Source organism: Anastrepha obliqua, chromosome 1, assembly GCF_027943255.1.
Source record: "Anastrepha obliqua isolate idAnaObli1 chromosome 1, idAnaObli1_1.0, whole genome shotgun sequence".
Taxonomy (NCBI): Eukaryota; Metazoa; Arthropoda; class Insecta; order Diptera; family Tephritidae; genus Anastrepha; species Anastrepha obliqua.
This window is the reverse complement of record NC_072892.1, coordinates 18,820,897-18,842,880: the sequence shown is the minus strand read 5'-3', so window position 1 is coordinate 18,842,880 and position 21,984 is coordinate 18,820,897. Positions and strand designations below refer to the sequence as shown.

Below are 21,984 nucleotides of genomic sequence, written 5' to 3'. Positions count from 1 at the left end.
CTGCCTTATTGGAAGTGCGTTCCTTCAGATTTTCTTAACGAATATCACTTTTTGACTATAAAAGGGGCGGTGAATTGAATTTATTTGTAACACATACAAGAATAAAAATTACTTTTCGGGTTATTTCCCGCTTTGAACCCTCCCCATCCCTTTCCTTTTCGTCCTTTTTTCCTTCACCTCTTTTTCCCCTCTTGCAATGATATCACAAAGGATGAACCAAACTTCTTTCGTCCAAGTGGGCCCACTATTTGGGCAATCATCACTACCTGACCTAACCTAACCCCGCTATGAAAAACAGCTAAGTCCTGTAAATTATAACTGTATGCATATTCAACTTTTTGTTTTTTATTCAAATTATGTAAAGGCAGGGTGGAGCATAGTGCACTAAATGCACTATCACCAAATCTTCATGTGTTCGGTTACTAAACATTTTTGCAATAACTTTTTATTTTTTATCTTAAAAAGTTCGTTTAAATTTATTGTTGCCTCAAAAATGTTCTTTGCACCCCTAAGATCTGATTTCACCGAAGTGGTTAGTTGAATATATCAGTCACTAATATCACTAAATGCTTTTTTTTTTTGTTTTTGTCGGGACAGACTAGACAAACACTTGCAAGCACTCAGACACAATTAAGTCCATTGTATGGTACTGCATTTGGGTTCCCTTTTCAATTTTTTTTAAATCCACCCGACTTTCAAAAAAATCAGAGTAGATCTTGTGGTGCCAAGGAGCCAAGGTGGTCGCTTCTTAACACATCACTGCCAAAGACCTCGAGCCTGATTCGAGCAACGGCCGGGCAGACACACAACAACTGATCCGCCGTCTCATCCTTCTCCTCACAAGCCTCTGCCCGGCTACACTGTCTGAGAAACCAACCTTTTCCATTGGCTTTGCCCATAGAAATTGGCCCATCATCAGTTCAACTAGCTGCCTACAGTTCCTTCTGCTTAATGCCAGGAGGAACAGCGACAGTCGATCGGCCATGACAGGTAACACCAGTTTTATCCATCTGCAGCCTCTCTCAGCCTGCCAAGCTTGCTTGTGGGTTAGAGTAACCCATTTGCTAATCGTGGCAGCAGAAGGGATTGGCAGAATTGGCTCCGAACGGACATAGATTAACTTGGCTTTAGAGTACTTAACTACCTTTGAAGTGGTTGAAGGGCTGTCTAAGGCCATGAGCGCAGTTGGGCTGTCGCTGCAGATTCATATAGATCTGCCTCACCATCTGTTTTCCACAACAAAGTTCATTACTTCTTGAACAGCATACACCTCCGCTTGGGACACAGATGCATGCATTCCAAAAGCAAAGTGTAGTTTTGCCCCTCTTGAACCCTCGTACACACCAGAGCTCGGTCCTGAAACCATCCGTGAAAATGCGAGAACAGTGTTTGCAGGGCTCATTTCTTGAGTTTGACCACATTTCAGCCTCTGGCAGCACCACAGTGTATCTCTTGTCAAGCACGACTCTGGATCGCTTGAAGTCAAACGGGAAACGGGAAAGATCGTTGGATCGAAGTCCATGACTGTTCTGTTGTCCAATGCCGTACAGGGGTCATACCAATTCCCATTATGTTTAAGCTTGCAGACGGCCTTCAAGGCCTCTCCTTGGATGAAAACATCAAGTGGTGGTAGACTAACCAGAGCCTGAAGTAGTCGGAAAAGCTCCGACGCAACAGATGGCCACAGTGCCTTGCAGTCTCGATAAGATCCTCCTGACTCCCACGAAAAGAGTCTACCGCTGATGCATGGGTGATAATAGGTCTTATCATAGTGGTAATGTCAAAATTCGCAACCATAGAATTTCTCCATTACGCTTATTTCTAGTACTGAAAATCAACTCCATAATAAAAAAAGGGTTTCAAAGAATGTTAGAAAAAATAATTTGCGAGAACTTAATATAGAATTTCTCAATATTAAAAATAATGCGATATTCTAAATCCATAAAATAATTATGCAATAATGAGAACTTTTGCGTGTGAAGATTGTTCAGAGACTCCTCGGCAGGCAGTGGCAAACCTTTCTGCCATGAAAAGGCTTCTCATAAAAAGCATAGCCGTTCGAAGTCGGCTTAAACTGGGGAGGAGGAGCTCGGTGAAACGGTGAAGCTCGAAAAAATGCTGTGATAAATTTATGAAGCGATGCAATTAGACACACGAAATCCATATCAAGAAAGTCGATAATGTGATTACGAAAAACGCTAGCGCTTAATTAAAATCAAGAGATTAAAAATATTAACGGATTATACCTAAGGTTTAATTCAAAGACTTATGTGAAATTGCATTCTGTGCTTTCTGACATTTCTCGAAAGATCAGCTTCGTGGCTATGGCATATTGATTTCTTGGAGAAGTTGTTAGGGCCATAACTTATTTCTCCATTAAACAATTAAAAATCATGATGCCTTCATCAGTACACGTTTTTCTGCAAATTTCACTGCCTGACTCAGCCGTTTGTAATTTTTTATTTAAAAATAAATAACATTACACAGATTACACGTATTTGTTCACAAAAATTCAAACCGAAAATTTAACCTTTCGGGATGTTTTATTCGTTAATGTGATTTATTTCTTAAAAAAATAGACTAAAAGAAAAATGGAGCTAAAGAGCCCAATATTAATGATTTGAATGGCTTGAGAATACCATTTCGAATTAGAGCTGCAGTTAAGAGAGACTTAGGTAAAACTCAGCTTACCGTAAGACGCTAAAAATCTGATGGATTTAATTTTAGATACGAGAAGCCTTACCAGATGCTTCTTTTTATAACCTTCCAAGAATACAAGGTATATACAGGGTGAACGATGTGAACAACTTCACACTGCTTGTATCTTTTAAACAGCTCACGACATCAACTTCAAAATTGTTTAATGACAGTTCAATATATTGTTTATAAGCCATCAAAAGCATTTGCGTCTCAGTTTTGTTGAATTTTTTTTTTTTCTGTGATGGAATTCAAACGTAATAGTGGGATTGCGCTATATTTGGCTGGAAAATCACAACCAGCCATTGTTCGCGAGCTCAGTCACTTCAAAGCGAATAAAATGTTTGTGTATCGTACTATAAAACGTTACAATGGAGGTAGACCAAAAACAACCGCAACAACGCCAAAAATGCTTCGGAAAGAGAAGGCTCGACTTCAACGAAATCCACGTCCAAGTGGAAGAAAAATGGCCAAAGAACTGAAAATATCACAAGACAGCATTCGACGCATATTGAAAAATGAGCTCAAGGTCAAGGCTTACAAGTTCCAAAAAGCACACGATCTTTCACACCAGCAAAAAAGTTCTGTGCGAAAGAGCAAAGGAGTTGTGTTTTCTGATGACAAAAATTTCCCAATTGAGCAGTTCATAAATACTCAAAATGATCGTGTTTACTTGACCGAACGCTCATACGAGAATTTGAGCCTTCGTATGGCCACCCGAAGCAATTTCCCATCGCAAGTAATGGTTTGGGCCGCAGTTACCGACTTATTATCGAGAAAATGTTTTAGAAGCTGCTTTACAGCCGTGGACACACAAAAATTTCGGTCGTAGACCATAGACTCGGCACCTTCTCGTAAAGCTCGTGTGCACCAAGAATGGTTAAAAAATCATGTTCCATACTTCATTTCGTCCATACAATGGCTTTCGAATTCGCCAGATGGAAATCCGATGGACTATTCCATCTGGTCCATTTTGGAGAGCAAGGTGAGGACTAAAAAATATGCCAGTATGGATGCGCTGAAAAAAGCGATTATACGAGAATGGACTAGATCACATTCGTGCAACATACAACTCATTTTTTGACCGTTTGAAGGCTATAGTCAAGGCAAAAGGTGGTCAGATCGAGCTAAAGTGAATATATGTTAAAATTGTAATCATTTTTGAACAATTTTGTCTTTGAAAACAATAAAAACTAATTTCACACAAAAAAGTTATGGTGTTTTGAATAGGTAAAACTTCAGTCAATTAGAGTAACAAACCAGAAAGGTTTAATGAGGCGAAATAACTTAAATTAGGTGACCTCGATGGCCGTTGACATTGTATATGTAAAAGAAAGCGGTTATAAATGTACGTACTCACATTTTTCTATCCGAGTTTTAAGTTAGCAGATTGTTAAAATTTGTTCTTTACTTTTCAAGCTTTGCTGACAATATCCAAATATATCAGGTCACTCCATCAGGTCTTGCGTTGTCATGGTGAAACAAAACTTTGCGTCTATTCACTAAGTGCCTCATTCAGGTTTGATAGCTGATGGGAATAATAATCGGCAGTTATTGTCTGGTTTGGTTCCAGAAGTTCATAATAAATAATACCGGCCATATCCCATCAAATAGACAGGAGAATCTTCTTGGGCTGAAGGCCATCTCTAGGAGTCGGTTCTGGTGTTGCATCTTTATCTAACCATTGGCATTTGCGAAAAGGATTATTATAAAGGACCCATTTTTCATCACCAGTAAAGATACGGTTGAAAAAACTTTCATTTTCAAGCCGTTGCAGCAGCTAAGAACACACATTCACTCTGTGCTAAAGGTTGGCGACGGAAACTCTATGCCCATTTTCCCAGCTTTGAAACCTTTCCCAACTGAACCAGGTGCCTGTGAACTGTTCCATGCCGACAAATTTAGCTCAGCAAAAAATTTACAAAAGTGAAAGCATGGGTAAAATACGCACGAACTTATGGACTGACCTCTTATAAAACTCAGATTAATTATTGTTTTAGATTTTGTTTATTATAATTAAATTTTAAAATCAATATCTGACATCAGTTCCAATTTTTCAAGATTGAAGAAAAAATTCAAAAATACTGGCATAGAATTTTCTGTTAACAAGTTTCGTCTGGAGTCTTTCACAAAATCATAAAACTGCCAACACACGAACTTAAAGATCCACTAAAATGAGCTGAACTCGTGGCAATTTCTTTAATGAGTGTACATTTCCAAATGCTGGCGGACAAACAAAAGTTGAATATGGCACTCCACTTAGGCGCACACGCATACATACAAATAGCAGCACTTCTGCCGGTAACTCCATCAAGATTTGCGTGCACGAAAATGTTTTTATCTGCTACGGTCGTAGGAGTGGGAGGAGGTGAGAATACACAAGAAATAAATGAATAAGAAAATGGGAAATTGTAAATGGAATGAAGGTGAAACAGCAATGAGAGCCAAGGGGGTTGCTGATGAGTTGACGCAAGGCAGCATCTTAAAGGAGGCCACGTTTACCACAGAGTCTGGTGGAAAAGTGGTGTAGCAGAAATATGAAATGAATGGAAGCAGGTGAAGAATGCAACACGAATAAGATATGCAATACGAATGAAAATAAAAATACCACAATTGAAAAATAAAAGGCGAACTGCAGTAAAAATGCATTGGAATTTAGTTAGCGTGGGAGTCTGGTGCAAACGCTAAAGAGAATTGTAATGGAGTGTAAAACAGAATGAAAAGCAACAAGCGGCGTACACTAAGAGTATGTAGAAATGTGTTTTTAACTCAAGTTGAAGCTGTGTGCACGCATCTTAGATAATGGAAAATTTCATCATTACGGCGAAGGCGACGGCGAAGGAAGTGGAAGTGGAGGATGAAGAAGCAGAATAGTGTCACGCAGGTACGCCACTTCCCGGGCATACTCGATGCACACAAACATTTACTTGATGAATGCATTGAATGCTTTCAGGGGAATTTTTCACATTTCGCGGCGCTGCAAATGCTTTCAGGCGTGAATGTGCGAATGCAAATCAATATATTTAAGATACGCGGCGTAGGCTAGCGCGAGAAGGCGCAGAAGAAACTGAGTGATTAAATTGCGCATGAATTGATATGAGCGGCAAGGCCCCGTTACGCATTTGCGTGTTTACCCGTTTATTTTTCATTACTTATGCTCGCTAAGTGTTTGTTTGTATGTATGTGTAAATGGTGAATATCCAATGTTACTCATACGCAGCGTACAATCATTTGAATTTTATGTCTGTAGACATTTAATATTTTGTTTTGTGCTCTGCGTAGTTAACGTACAATATCAATGTAATGGGTGTCTTTTTAATGCATTATAATTTTTTAATGCAAAATTAAATGGAAAAATCGGTGTGTTGGCCAATGTTTTGCATTGCTTGTGGGGTTGAGCTGGCCTCAGGCAGATCATCAATATTATTTACAGAAACATTTGCGGCCAACGAACTTGAATTTCCTTGACCACTAACCATGAATGAAGTTTTCTTTGCGACGAACAGGAGTATTTTCGGGTTTTTGATAGAAGACGCATTTCATCTATGGAGGTATCCATCGCGAATTTCTTTTATTTATTGGATGACGAATATTCACGCATTTAGATTTTATATGCAAGGTTTACTGATCGTACAATTAATTGCGCGTTTCAAGAACTATCCAGTCCATATATAAATGCTCCATAATTTCCCAGAACCGATTTTATATCGAAATTCATGCCGCGAAAGTTGAATTCTAAATCTTCACTCATGGCTGGGTTATCAGCATAGACTAGTGACTTGTCGTGACAGCGCAGGAAGTTATCACTCACAATAAATTGACAAATTGTCAATGCGTTACTCGTTATGTGGCAGGTTGTACAATTTTGCTGAAATAATTAGTACTCAAATGGTTTGTACTGAAGTGGGGAGCAAAGAAAATGAGATGCATTGAGATGCATTATTCATAATCCAAAAACTGAACCTCCAGATTAAGTTTTGATTTGAAAGTATCTCTTGAGTTAGAGAATAGATCTAAATTTTTCCAAAATTGGTTAGACTGCCTTAGACAAAGTGTAGGCGGTTCATTACAAACTACAACCCCAATGAAGGGAATGAATTGCAAATCTAGTGAAATGTTTCTGAACCTTCGAAACTCTTAAAGATGAGCCTATATGGAATGAATCCCAGATAATGCTGCAATCTTCTAGGTTTGATCTAACAAGCGAAAAATACAAATCCTTTAGCGCAGAAAGATCCCAGAACTCCTTTGAACTTCTTAGTACAAGGCCGAGCACATATCTGGACTTGGCAATCCTAAATTCTATATGCTTCGAAAACAATATTTTCGATGTAAATATGACCCCCAAGTCTTTCTTTTCATAAATTTTTTTAAGGGTGCCAGTGACCAACTTGTCATCGAAATCAATCGCAACTTTGCGTCTACTGAGGGAAAAGCGCTGGCATTTACCAGCATTTAGACGAAAGCAGTTATCATCACACGAAGCTTCCAATCTTGTTAAGTCTTCTTAAAGTTTCACGCAGCCAGTTATGTCTTCTATACGGCTGTACAAATTGGTGCAAATCTTCAACTCATCAGCCATTTTAATATTTTATACTGAACTCGGATTTTGAAGTGAAATTTCCACAATTTATAAAACTAATATGAGTGATTCTCCAGAGAGTTCTAAATCAAAATTGATATTTTGCCTGCAACGCCTGTAAATTTAATGGCGTTAATTACAATGTTGTCAATGTCATCAGCACACGCCAACAATTGTTGTTGTTGAAGTGGTTGAATATTCCCACTGAAATACTCCTAATTAGTGACCAGCACCGTTTTACTACCACTGTTGTCGTGTGATGATGTCTTGTTTTGTTTTCTTTTTTTTGTTTCCAAGTCAGATCCATTTAGTGAGGTCTAAGGTATAACAGCAAATCCTTTATCCCGATGTCTGAGATCTCCTTAATTTGCTGTATGAAAGGCTTACCGAAGGAGCGGAGTCGTGCCCTAGCTTGCCCCGGACATTCACATAAATAGTTGAAAAGACTTTCCTTCGCTCCTTCCACTTGACAGCTTCTGCAGATAGGATTGAGGGCGGGGTTGCGTCTGGCTGCATGATTCCCAACTTTCCAATGACCTGTAAGGGTTGCAGTGATGCGTGAGATGTTTGGTCGAGAACATCCTAACAGGTGATTCGTCCTTTGGATTTTGTATGACAGCCATGTGTTTTTTGTTGTAATAAATGTAGGCATTTGCTTCCATCTTCTTTCGGCTAAAGCATGAAAGTGTGAAGCAATGGATGCTTTTAATGTATTCAGTGGGGTGGAGACTGCCATCCCCTCTGCTAAGTCTAGTGTCGAACATTTTCTTGCTAGCTCATCCGCTATATCATTACCTCATATGTTACTATCACCGGGAACCCATATCAGAGTGAGCCAGCTTCTCTCTACACTGTAAGACCAGTTTGGATGAAATGGAGTAGGAGTCTAAGGCCTTTATAGCTGCTTGACTATCTGAGAAGATAGCTACTTTTGCACCAACTTCCTTATAGAACACAGTTCATCTTAGAACCATCGGTATAGATTTTGATATCGTATCTTCCAATCACCTTCCCTTTGCCCCATTCGGCTCTCGGTGGAAAACGTACCTTAAAATCTTTCTTGAAGTTGGGGACTGTGTACTCTGATTTGTTTTTGAGGAGCGAGGGTTTCCGTAAGAGGATCTTACTGTGACCGTACGATCTTGTTGTCTAGCTTCCTATGTCTCTGAGCCTCACCGCGCTGCAAGTAGCCATTGTTTTTATATGTAAGTCTAATGGTAACAGATGAGTTAGTACATTGAGCGCTTCAGTAGGACTGGTGCTAAGCGCTCCAGTAGTTAAGATACACGCTGTTCTTTGTATCTTGTTCAGCTTAGTTTTGTTGTATTTCTCTTCTGTTGCAGGCCACCAAACTAGTGCCGCATATGTTAGTATTGGCCTTACAATGGAAGTGTAGGACCAATTGGATGGTTTTGGTTTGGATACCCCATTTTTTACCCAACATTCTCTTACACGTGTAAAGTGCTAACAATTGTACGCTCGTATTATTAGACGTATTAGTTTTACGGGGATACCAAATTCATCGAGGATACCAATTCAAACACATCGCGGCATACAGGACACTCCTTTTCGTATGGTGAAATGCAGCTTTGAAGTCGACGAAAAGATGGTGTGTGTCGATTCTCCTTTCATGGGTCTTTTCCAAGATTTGTAAATATCTGGTCGATTGTGGACTTTCCAGGTCTAAAGATGCACTGATAAAGTCCAATCAGTTGGTTGATATTGGGCTTCAGCCTTTCACACAATACACTCGCTAGAACCTTATAGGCGATATTTAGAAGACTAATCCCGCGGTAATTGGCACAGATTGCAGGATCACCCTTCTTATGGATTGGGCAGAGCACACTTAAATTCCAATCGGCAGGCATGCTTTCATCCGACCATATTTTGCATAGAAGCTGATACATGCACCTTATCAACTCCTCACCGCCATGTTTGAATAGCTCAGCCGGCAGTCCGTCGGCGCCCGCGGCTTTGTTGTTCTGTAGCCACGTTATCGGTATTCTCCCCTCGTCATGGTTGGGTAACGGAACGACAATTCCGTTGTCAACGATTGGGGATTCGCGAACTTCACATTCTTTGTGACATGCGCACCTGTCCTATTTAATAGACTCGAGAAGTGTTCCCTCCTTAATTTAAGAATGCCCTAGATGTCAGTCACTAGATCGCCGTCTTTGTTCTTACAGGAAAACGCCTTGGTCTTGAAACCTTCTGTAAGTCGCCGAACTTTCTGGTAGGATTTTCGGGCGATGTTCCTATTGGCCAGCATCTCAAGCTCCTCGTACTCACGTATTTCGGCCTCTCGTTTCTTCTTTCGGATAATACGTCTCTCTTCCTTTTTCAGCTCTCTGTAGCGATCCCACATGGCTCGCGTTGCGCCCGATCGCAGCGTGGCTCTATAGGCGGCATCCTTTCTTTCTGCGGCAGCATGACATTCCTCGGCGTACCAATTGTTTTTTCGGACTCGCCGGAATCCGATTTCTTCTTCGGCGGCGGTACGTAGAGAACGAGAAATGTTGCTTCATTGCTCGTGCATGCCGGTGTGTTGGGCAGTACTCTCCGAGAGCAGGCGTAAGGGCCGAGAGGCAAATCTTCTGGCTGTCTTTTGTGATTGCAGCTTTTCGATGTTGAAAATTGTTTGCGTAGTTAGATGTGCGTTTTTTGCTGCACAGAGGCGTGTTTGGCTGCAACAAGGTAATGATCCGAGTCGATGTTGGGTCCTCGGATCGTACGTACATCTAAAACACTAGAAGCGCGTCTTCCATCTATCACAACATGATAGATCCGGTTTCGCGTTTTTTTAATCAGGAGACAGCCATATAGCTTGGTGTATCTCCTTATGTTGGAATCTGGTGCTGCGGACTACCATGTTTCGGGCACCAGCGAAGTCGACCAGCCTCTGTCCGTGGCCAAATATTTCGTTGTGCAGGCTGAATTTTCCGACTGTGTGACCACAAATTCCCTCCTTGCGCACCCTGGCGTTGAAGTCGCCAAGGCGACTTTTATGTCGTGGCGGGGGTAGGTGCTCATAGGAACGTTCCAGGCACTCATAGAAAGAATCTTTGGTCGCATCGTTCTTCTTTTCCGTCGGGGCGTGGGCGCACATGAGCGAGATGTTAAAAGTTCGCGCTTTGATGCAGATTATTGCAAGGCGCTCGTCCACCGGAGTGAACGACAGTACTTGGCGACGAAGTCTCTCTCCCACAACAAATCCAACACCGAATTTGCGCTCCCTTACATGGCAGCTGTAGTAGACGTCGCAAGGTTTTATGTTTTTTTTAACTTGCGCCGTCCTTCGCATCTCTTGAATGGCAGTGATGTTAGCCCGGCACAGCCATCTTCCCCATCAAGGGATCGGACATTTCAGGTGCGTGCCCTCAAATCGTAGTCTTTACTTTGTTTGCAGTAGTATATTATTTAGTTTGTTTTACTTTTTATTGGGGGGATATTTAAGTGGCGGGTCCCAAACCCAGCGCACAACCAGCTATCCTGGAATATTTCGTCTTCTCACGTTAGCCCACTCCCGAACGAGTGTTCGGAAGCTACCCAGATACTTGGGCAAGTCCCGGAAGTTGTGAGCTGCCTGAACCATATGCAGAAGAATCACTTCCAAGTGAATGGCGATCAGTAACTTTCCTCACTTGCGTGGACTTCTACATATTAAACCATCCTATTACTACCGAAATTATTAGCAGAAATACCAGCAGAAATATTACATAGCAGAAATCTCCTACTCCGTATTATGTCTAATTTTGCTTAACGATCTTGGCATTCATTCTTACAAATCAAATCAGCTCAAGAAGTGAAACTTCTGTTCATTTGCGGCGGAGAATTAGTATTGCGGAAGTCTGAAGAAAATCATAAATAAATAAAATAATATTAAAAATTACAAAAATGGATAAAATAAAGACTCCATTGCATTCAGAAATACGAGTAGTGGCTGTGTGGTACTGCTTTTATGCTGAAGATGTTATTGGAACATATTTCATTGCCTATGAAAATAATCGCCATGGCCAGATTTGATTGTACTTGAAGTCAGTGACATGTATTATTATTATTATTGTATAATATTATTATTATATATAAGAAAAGTAGAGGAGATCCACTACTTTACATTGGAATGGAGCCCTAGTGTAAACACCTTCGGCTCCAGTGGCATGCAAAAAACTGATGTATCGTAAAGCAAGGTCTGAAATCCTATATTCTAGAAATGATCGGATCGAGCGGCGATTTCGCTCATGTGATTTAACGCTATTTAACGTCTCAATCAACACCCGTTGCATGTTTAGTTCGGAAGTTATTTATTTTCTGCGGCCTTGAGCGTTTGATTCGCTTATTCTTGCCTAGAAGCTCGAAGTATCCGCCATTATCTCTATTCAAGCATATAAATATTTGTAGTTTTATCGCATTCTCGCCACTTTATTACCGCCCGCAACTTAAATGGGCTGAATCAAATTTCATTTGGCACTTGCCAGCAGCACCCGCCGACTCCTTTGCGCTTTTGTGGTCACCATATCTCTGTTATACCATTAAATTGACTCACTGCCATTGCTGCTGCTGCTGCTGCACTCTAATCTCCACTCAAGATGCCTTAAGCCACTAAAAAGGATTAAAAATTAACCTTTCTACGCTTAACTCGAACGCGATAAATCACAGCGCAGTTGACAGCTAACTTAGCCAAGTTTGCTGCTGGCAATGTTCTTATTGCCATTGTTGTGGTTTGTGTTGTTGCTCTGTTGGCAAGTGGTTAACAGTGTGCAAAAGCATTTTCATAAATAAAGTGCTGTTGTTGCTACATTTGCCGCTCTGGCTGCTGCGCGCGAGCTAGTGAATGAAAACAACGGTTGATGTGGTAAGCAAAACACCGAATTGCGTGTGTGGGTGTTGAACAGCTTCGACACTAAGTGGGAATACAACAGGTGTTGGACTGCAGGGCATGGAAATATTCAAAAATAAAACTCAATATGGCAGAGGTAATACGTGATTGTATACGCTCGTATGCGTAGGTGTGTCTTGGTATGAGTTATCTTTGAATGTTTGTGTGCTGGTATTGGATTTGCCCTTCGGCTAAGCGGTGTGCCATTTGCGGAATTATTCTTAGATACACTTGCCTTCGGATTTTATTGTTATTATTATTATTATTTTAAGAACTTAGAATGCGTTCCGCTGTTTGCTTTGACAACTGTTTGCTATTCACAGCCGATTATTTGCTTCCAAAATAAAATAAAAGAGGTGGTTGTCTCTGTTTTGCGTGTTGTGCGTTGAGGTTGTCTTGATTTTTTTTCTTACTTCGAACAAAATTTTTGTTTTTAGGGATGAGGAGATATAAAATGCTTAATGTATCATCAAAGCTGACGTCACAGCAATGATATATCCAGAGACTAAGAAACTCTTCCTCTCCTCTCACCGTGGAACCGCTTTCGCATGGCTACAGAGTGGCTTTCTATGTATCGTCCACATTACAAGGCCTCTGCTTGTGTGCTTGGGTCCAGCGCCCACCTTTTCGCCCGGAGAATTTTTTCCGTGAAACCACTGATGACCTCCCACGTTTTCGCGCAGCTTAGCATAATGTCAATTATTTTTTCAGTGTCTATGTGACTGAACATTTCACGCTCTTGTTCGCAACGCGTGCATTGGTATGTTCATGTATTGCTGCGTGTTTTGTTTCTCCAGCGGTCTTGCCATAGCCTTAGCGTTTCATCCTTTATATCACGTGCTGCAAGTTTACTTCCCCTTTCTTCCATCCCCTCGCTCTTTAATGCTCACAACTTTCTCCTCTCAAAGGCTAGATTTACCTATCGGTATCGAACCACTTATCACTTTAACAGCTGGCCCTGATACTGGGGCTTGCTAGAGGCTTTCACCGGTGATTTGTCATTAGCACAATTTGCCAACAGTTCAGCTCCGTGTGAGAGAGCCTCCCTCTCCTGAGAGCCAGGAAGACCTTATCGAGACAGTGGCCATCTGTTGCGTCGGAGCTTTTCCGACTACTTCAGACTCGGCATTAGATGCTCTGATTAGTCTATCACCACTTGATGTTTTCATCCAAGGAGAGGCTTTGAAGGCCACTGTAGGCTGAAACACAATGGGAATTGGTACGGCCCCTGTCCGGCATTGGACAACAGAGTAGGTATGGTCTTCGATCCAACGATCTACTCAGATTTCTTCGGAGGTCGAGTAGATTTAAGAAAATTAAAAAGGGATCCCGAATGCAGTACAGTTAATCTTAGGTGCACTCATATGCCTAGGTAGATACTTTATAGCCTTTTTGTGGTTAACGTATTGAAGTGAATTTGCGTGCTAATTTCTAACGGGATGTGCTTCTTGGTTAGAAGTATTAGCTCCACTTTCTCTGTGGCTAATTTGAGACCACGTGAATATAACCTCGTTTTGAGTCCGCATCACGACTTGGTTAAGTTTTCTACGAGCTTCTTCAAAGCTTCAAACACTCAAAAGTTTTGGCGAAAAGTAATGCTCCAGTATAACTTGTATGATACGCCTCTGAGGTGGTCACACATCCGAAAATATTTTCTTTATATCCAATTGAAAAAAATGCATTTTTCTAAATTTGTGTTTTTGTTTAAATTCAAAATCCTACGGTTCTTAATAATCCTCATTTTGCAATGGAAGCACCTGAAGTATCTGTGTGTGTCTTATTATTTCATAAGGGCGCCAGGTTTTTGAAAAAGTACGAAAGGGGTAATGTTAAACTGCGGCGCACAGAATTTAGGTCAGTTCAAAATCAGAGAAAAAGGAGGAAAATTTCACCAGTTAACTCACGCAATGTTAATCCAAAGGGCATAAATATTAAACATAAAAACTTAGCAACTAAACGCAATTCATGTTTCTTCGTGCAGTTTTGAAACCAAAAACACATTCACTACTGCTTCAGGGCAACACCAAAAAACCTGTTTTCACAAACCCCAAAGTGGGCAGATCCGCTTTTCTTATTGTTGCTGAGTGTTGCAATATACTGATAAAAAGGCGCGAAGAGAAAAGTACAGCAAAAACTAACTTCTTCTCGACTTCCTACATTTCTGCACTCGACCCGACGCTTTTCACATATCTTGCCTTTCATAACACTTTCCTTTCATAACCGTAATTCAATTTAGTGCACCGGCGGATGGAGGTGCAAGATGCGGCGTCCAAAAGCGCCTGAGTATGCCTGCCACATGCAACTGCCCATGCATATTTTTAGAGAAGGAGCTTCTGTGTCTGGCCGCGGGGCGTATGCGAAAATATGGGCAGCAGGAAAAGGGGCGCCGTCAAGAGGGCGTCGTATAAGTGCGGTTTAAGTTTAGCAAGTGTGTGCTCTACCTATTTTGCTTAGGGCGCAACGCCTGCAGGCCGTTGCACGAACATATGGTGAAGCACGTGCTCCAACATGCTAATGAAAGCTTATGAAAAATGTAAACAAAATCAACAATGAGGCGCGAATGCAAGCACAGATGCCGAAAGAAGCAACTAACAGAAACGGCAGGTGTGGAAATGACGAGGATACAGCGTGAAAACATTGCAACGCGCAAAGTGAGAAGAAGCAGAAAAGCCGGCTACACAAAACACAGCATTTTATCCGCGCAGACGCAGAGCTAAGAGAGAAGCCTAGAGAGAGAGAAAGTCACTGGAAAATTAGTGCGCTCCTTACCAGCGCGAATGCTATAAAAGCGTGAAGAGCTGCTGTTCAATCAGCAGTAGACTATTTGGCGCGCGCGTTAATAGTTTCGGAAAGGCGAGAAAGAGAAGCGCTAAGCAGCGTCCAGTGAAACGCAACAATTGTCAGTGTCAATAAGGATATTAAATATTTTGTGAGAAAAAATTAACTGAAATACAATAACATAAATACGTACATAGGTAAATGGTGTATTCATTCAATTGCGGTTGCATGCCGGTCGTGTGATTGTCTGGGAATTCGGGCAACAAACCGCAAAGGAGATATGCGTTCAAAGCGTTTAAGGCATTCGACCATTTAGTTTCACATTGTTTAAAGCAATTTTTTGTCATACGCAATTGGTGTATTTCAACGCTCTTATATTGAAACTCAATACAAATGCACGCCGCTTTGTGCATGGAGTGGTAATTTTGCGGTTAATTACAATTAATTTGTATGGCAGTGAAGTAAAAAGCGAATGTTTCAGTTAAATGTGCATATGTATGTGTATCACACCGGGCCTTGTGATTGCATAAAATTTAATTTTGATTGCGGTCCGTAAACACCTTTTAGAAGCGTGAAACTCATTTGAGGATAAAATAAAAAATTAAAAAAATCGTAAATTTTACTTTCTCTGCTGAAAAAAAATGTGACTTTATGAGAAAAAAGTGGTTTAAAAAAACCAGCTACTGCAGGTGCTCATGAGCGATATATGAAACAGTAAAAATATACCAGTTGTGGGAGTTTGTTGTTGTTTTGTGTGCATGTAACTTGAAGCCTCCAAAACGTTTATTCGATTGCAATGAAATTTTAATGACTTATTGCGTATAAGTTTGGAAATGCCAATGAGTTTTTTTGAACCTGCTAGATGGTCTTGAGGCCAACATGTTCCGAAAAATCGTATTAAAGTCCTCAAATCACATTCGAAATGCAGGGAAATCCCTCGTAACCAATCAGGACAACAACGACGTAGTGTGTTCGCCGTGTTAAGGGAGATGCCGCTAATGGGGGGAGCACAAGTTTTGTGTACCATCAGATACAGACGTCCAGCACTCATGCCAGCGTTATGGCGGTCTTCCATTAAATTTGGGCGTCTAATGCTATCTTCGCCAAGCGTTCGTGTTTGACAGTCTGCGGATGTGGTCTCTCCGTGCCTTGCTTCGAGTTCGGACCCAGCTCTTTATTTCTGCTACGTTGCAAATCTTTCTTATTTCTTCATTTGTTTTTCGGTCGTACTTGGCTTTTTTTTCCTTGTCCACTCCTCTCGGGAGCATAGGGCCTCGACAAGACTCTATCTTGCGTTGGTTTTTTTAATCAGTTTTTTTTTCGGTCCTATTTGGTGTATCCAGCTATTGCGCGCAGTATTTTCATTTCAACCGTTGTCATGTCTTTTTGCGTTACAGCCGTGCCCGCCCTTGTTTCAGCAGCACAAGTGGGCAGAGATTCTTACTTTGCTTTTGATCCTCGTGTGCTTTTTTCTCCATATAAAAGTCTCAGGAGCTGAAAAGCGTTGCTGCTTTGTTTGCCGCTTGCTTTACTTCTATCCTTACATCTCGGTTGTTGGTAATTCTTGATCCGGGATAGCTAAATTCAAGGACCTGCTCTATCGGCTTGTTGCTGACTACCAATTTGCGACTTTGGACACGAGCAAACATTTGGTATTTTTCAGCAGATATTTGCATACTGTACACTTCGGCAGCTACAGACTACTTTGAATGAAATAATTTTGTAAAGATTGATTGTTTTCATTCTTAGTGTTCATTTCCAAAATGACTCTCGATATTTCTGAAGAGTTAAAAAGCTACAATATAATTTTTAGCAAATCATTTCAAATATGCAACAAGGTTCAACGCCTCGTCATACGATGCTATAGGCTCCCTTATTGTTTCATTAGATTTTTCTCTTGCATCATTCATGCCCATAAATTCGCTTTGTTCCTCGAATTGAATCTCTTCGATGCAAATTTTTTGGTCACCTTGGTGAAAACTCTAGAAATCATTCACCAAATCGGGTCCGTCCTAAAAATTAGCATAGCTTGCTGGTGGAATGCCGTCTTCGGCATCAAAATAGCCGAAACTTATCAATTTCCAATTTTTATCAAAATGGTTTCAAAAACAGCGTCCGTGTCCGGTTTTTGGCAAGATATTTCTAGCCCCCATTCGGCTAGTGCACGACTACCATTCGGAAGTGCGTAGGTTCGAATATCCGCACATGAAACAGCAAAGTGATAGGAAAAGCCAGACAATGACAAACCTTCGCGTGTATTTCGGCCATGAAAAAGCTTCTCATAAAAAATATCTGCCGCTCGGAGTCGGCTTAAAACTGTAGGTCCCTCATATTAATTTTTATGACAATCGGTTGAACGGGGCAGAAGTTGCTACTCTGCAGCGCCACCTGGTGGAGAGTGGGATCAATGAGCATATTCTACAAACCTTCTCCGTGGAAAAATACATATATATACCAATTTTTATAATAATCGGTCCAGTAGTGTTTGAGTTCATCGATGACATACAGACAAACATTCATTTTTATATGTATAGAAGATGTATTTAGTAAATCCAAATATTAATTGTAATACAATTTTTGGCTGCGACAGGTTCCCTATACACTGCAGATTGAAATTTTTGGAAATATGCCCATTGAAATAGTATTACAATAAAAATACAGTGTTTTTAAACAGTAACAAGAAAACAAGAATTAAAATAATAATGAAATAATGAAAATAAAACATAATTAAGTGTCAAAGTGATGCGGCCAACGGTGAACTAGCAACAATAATTATGAAAAAAGTAATGACACTCGCTCTGCCATAACAACGATTATTAAACGCACACTTATAAACACATGAAGCGAAGGCTTGGAGCAATAAAATTCAGCTGAATTTGGGTAAGTAGCAGCAAAAATAACAATTGAAAAGTTAGGAAGTAAAAATAAAAATTCCGCTTGCAAAAGAAAATTTCCAAATTCCAAGTCTTTAAGCGACTCCAGAGGCCTTTATTACAGCTTTTTGTTGTTGCTAAATGGCGCTCTACAAATGACATGCATTGCTTATTTTTGAATCTTGCACGAAAGAATATCTACACCGAGCAGTGCAGAGCAACCCCCTACGCCCACGCCCGTCAAGGCTAGTTGCCATGCCATATAAACAGTCAAATGTTTTTGTTTTGATTTTGGTAATCGATCTCGTTTCCCACTTTTTTAGCTCTTAAGTACCTTCCTCAAAACGCTCGTATGTATGTAGATACATAAAATATGTTAAGTGTCTATGTATTGGGATGTTTCTAGTTATATTCGCTGATTAAACTTTATATTGACTTTTTTTTTACTAAAACAAACAGAAAGCAAGTAAAAGTATTACAACGGGAGTGGATGGATTAAACTCACGCACATAAACACATAAAATGAATAGGTAGAATCAATAATCAGGGTGCAAGTGGCAATTCGAAGTACGGGGTGTTTTTTTGCTGCATGAGAATCACAGCATGAGCTGAGCTTGACAGCTGAGAATGGCAAACTGCGTTGACATTTCTTTTTCCCCAATAGGGGACGCCCTTCGGCAGGTAATGGCGCGCTTCCGAAGGTATTTCTGCCATGAAAAAGCTCTTAATAAGAAAACATCGGTCATTCGGAGGCGGCTTAAAAGGAAGAAACTGTCCATTTACGGAAGAACTTCAAGACGGACGTCACAAATAGGAGCAGGAGCTCAGCCAAATATTTAGTAAAGGTTGTTAAATATACATAATAACGAAATCCGCTATTTTCTCGGTAGATGGATGTAATGATCGATATCTCGTAGAGTACCTACCAAACAATTTAAAATTTATGCTCGCTGTTAAAGTGACATTTCATACTAAAAAAATCTTTTGCTGTTTTTTGTTTGCCCCATTCAGTTGTGAGTTACAGGGTGTTAACAATGGAAGTTAACAGAGAAAAAATTCGGTACATTTTCCAGTTTTTCTTTGATAAAAGCGAAAATACAAGCCAGACCGCTGAAATATTGAGTGGTGTTTATGGTGCCGAATTTTAACAGCTAATTATGTGCAATTTCAAATTTCGATTCCGTTTGTGTTAGTAGTCGTAACATCGCTCGGGAGCTACCATAAAAGATTTTTAAACCATTTGCGCAAAAATAGTGGATTTCTGAAAATCTGCAGAATTGTGTGGCAATACTTTTTCTATAACACCATATTTCCATGGAGCCTCACCTATAGCATATAATTTTATGTGTTCAAAAGAAAAGTAAATAAAAATACAATAATTCATTGATGAATCGCTTTTCCAAGCGCCACTTCGGTCACATTTATCAAACTCAACGGTGCTCTTAGGAGCAATTAATAATTTAGTGTTGCCATAGAAAAAGTCCGAAAACAATTAAGGTGGTTTAGAGCGCGAAAATTTAGGGTATCTTCAGGATTTTTTTACAATAAAAAAAATTAAAAACGATATTTAAATTTTTCAGGTTTTTTATTTAATTTATTTTACATACAGAAAGGAAACCAAAATTTTTTTAATTTTAGTAATTTAAAAAATGCGCTGAATTTGGCCCTTCCGACAAATTGGACCTGGACAGTGTTGTCTATTTTGGCTCATCTATTTATTATTATTAATCAGTCGGACTGTAGCTATGGCCCGTACTAAAATAAAAAAAATTGACTAAATGGCGCGGTTTTGAACGGGCGATAGCCATTGATGTTGTGATCAACATATGAAAATTTCGAACGATTCGGTTGAATATGTGTAGTTTTTTTTTTTTGACCGCACAAGGCCGTAAACAGTAGTTTTGAGGAATTGAGGAAGAACATGAAAAATCTGCTCGGGGTCCTAACAGGGCATTGTCTGATTGTCAGGCATGCCAGTAGACTAGGAGTACCCTATAACGACTATTGAAGAAGTTGTACCGACATTGAAGCAGAAGAGACTATAGAACACTTCCTATGCGGGTGCATGGCTCTGGATAGAAGAAGGCTCAATATTTTAGGAAAAAGTTCCCTGAATAACTTGACAGAAGTAGCCAATATAAAAATAATAAGCCTTATTAGATATATTAAAGCCACAGTTTGGTTCAATGAGGACAATATAGAGTTAGGAGAGGGGACCGCCCTGGTGGTGGTATCACAATGGTGATTGGTTCAAAATGCCTTCGCACTTACAGCGACCGTCATCAATTGCGTCGAATGGTGTAGCCACGAAAACAATCGCTCCTCCTCTTCTGGAAAGATTCCCATCCCAGAACTATCCTGCATTACTTCGGGAAGGCCCAGAACGGTGTCCATTAAATGAACCAATACTATTCACACACGTCTGGGTCCACTTTATTTGTAGCCATCTTCATGCTATAGGCTCCTCTTCTAATGTCTCTGTGCCGTCATACCAGTAATCAGGTTCCTCTCACATGGGCGTATAGATGTTATACGCTATCGAGGTTTCTTTTGCATCTGCGGCAAAACAGAAACATCGGAAGATGTTGCGTTAATATTATTCCGTCTTATGCCTTGGTGAGCACATGACTCGACCGTCTGTCATTTGTCGTCAAATCGTAAACAGTCCACCTCCTATCGAGGGCTGATTTGTTTTTCTTTGCATTTTGCGCTGTCACTCCATGCGTTGCAGTTTAAAGTTTTTAGAGTAGATAATGCGACCATTGATGCCGCCGCGTGACGAATGTGACCCTACCTGCTAATACGGCTATAGAATCGAAAATATTGGGAATGTCCTTCCAAAAATTTGGCAGTATATTCTTAAAAGTCTGTACTTTCGAAATATCAAAAAAAAGGAATCGATTTTGTGAAAATTCTAGACAACCCGGAACCCCTTGAATCAGCATCAACTGCTTCTTGGCATGGTGAAATAAGTTACCTCACTTAACGTAGAAAGAGCCAAGACTGAGGCCAACTAAAGCAGAGAAGGCACAAATCGCGTAGTAAAACTCGCTAACGATATTTGCTATGCTATAAATGATTTGGTTTGAATATGAATCCATATTTTCTGTTCTACACCTGGCCTTTATAACCTATGATCAAAAAGTAACGGGAAGGTGTTGTTGACTGTTTTCTTCGATTGCCAAGGCGTAGTGCACCATGACTACCTCCCATCGGGTCAGACAGTCAATAAAGAATATTATTTATCAATTTTGAAGCGTTTGAGTGATGCTGTACGTCGCAAACGGCCTGAAATGTGGGCAAACAATTCTTGGATTCCGCATGATGATAACGCGCCATCGCACCGAGCTCAAATCGTGCTGGATTATTTGACCAAACAACAAGTCAATACCATCGTGCAAGCACTGCTTTCACCTGATATGGCCCCGTGCGACTTCTTTCTTTCTTTTTTCCCAAGTTGAAGTTACCACTTCGTGGATGGAGATTTCAGTCGATTGAGGAGATCAAAGAGAATGCGACGAAGGAACTGAAGGCCATCCCTTCGTCGGCCTACCAGGGGTACATGGAGGACTGGGTTAAAAGTTGGCACATGTGTGCTGCTTCAGACGGGTCATATTTTGAGGGAGATAAAATAAATTTGCCTGAAATTTAACTCTGTTTGGTTTTATTTAAACATTCCCGGTACTTTTGGATCATTGGGTACGTTCTGGTTTCCTTGGTTCGATTTGCTAGTACTACCTCGACTACTAATACTACTACTACTGGAGTACATTTCCTCTTCTGGGCCATAGGGCCACTACAATTTTTCTGTATCTAACTTTGTTCGGCACCTCTCTGCATATGTCGCTCCATGTGTACCCCGCTTCGGCTAACATCTTTCGATTGCCTTACACAATTTGAATTCGGCTGGCTGCTTTTTGCATTCGTTTGTTTTTACTTGTTTTTGTTTAGGGTGTTTAGTTTGTATGTTAGACGCATGAATTCTCTGAAATTGCGAGTATTCGCCTAAATGGTGTAATTAGCTAATTGAGCGTAATTATATACTCAACCTGTATATGTCAACCTGCTGATAAGAATAAAAGTGCTTCTGCATTAGTTGTTTTTGTCTCTATGGAGACTAGCGCACACTAATTAACGCATTTGTTTCTTGGGCGCCAATAAACCTAAAGAAGTACCCT

At 40.4% G+C, this 21,984-nt stretch overlaps 1 protein-coding gene across 1 annotated transcript in view; it reads left to right on the top strand.

Moving 5' to 3' along the window:
- The first annotated feature begins 17,687 nt into the window (after window positions 1-17,687).
- The window catches only part of LOC129236294 (uncharacterized), a 110,933-nt gene continuing 106,636 nt past the window's right edge, over window positions 17,688-21,984 (top strand). The window contains exon 1 of the mRNA XM_054870594.1: window positions 17,688-17,813. The gene's annotated coding sequence lies outside the window, so the exon portion shown is untranslated. The remainder of the gene's footprint in view (window positions 17,814-21,984) is intronic.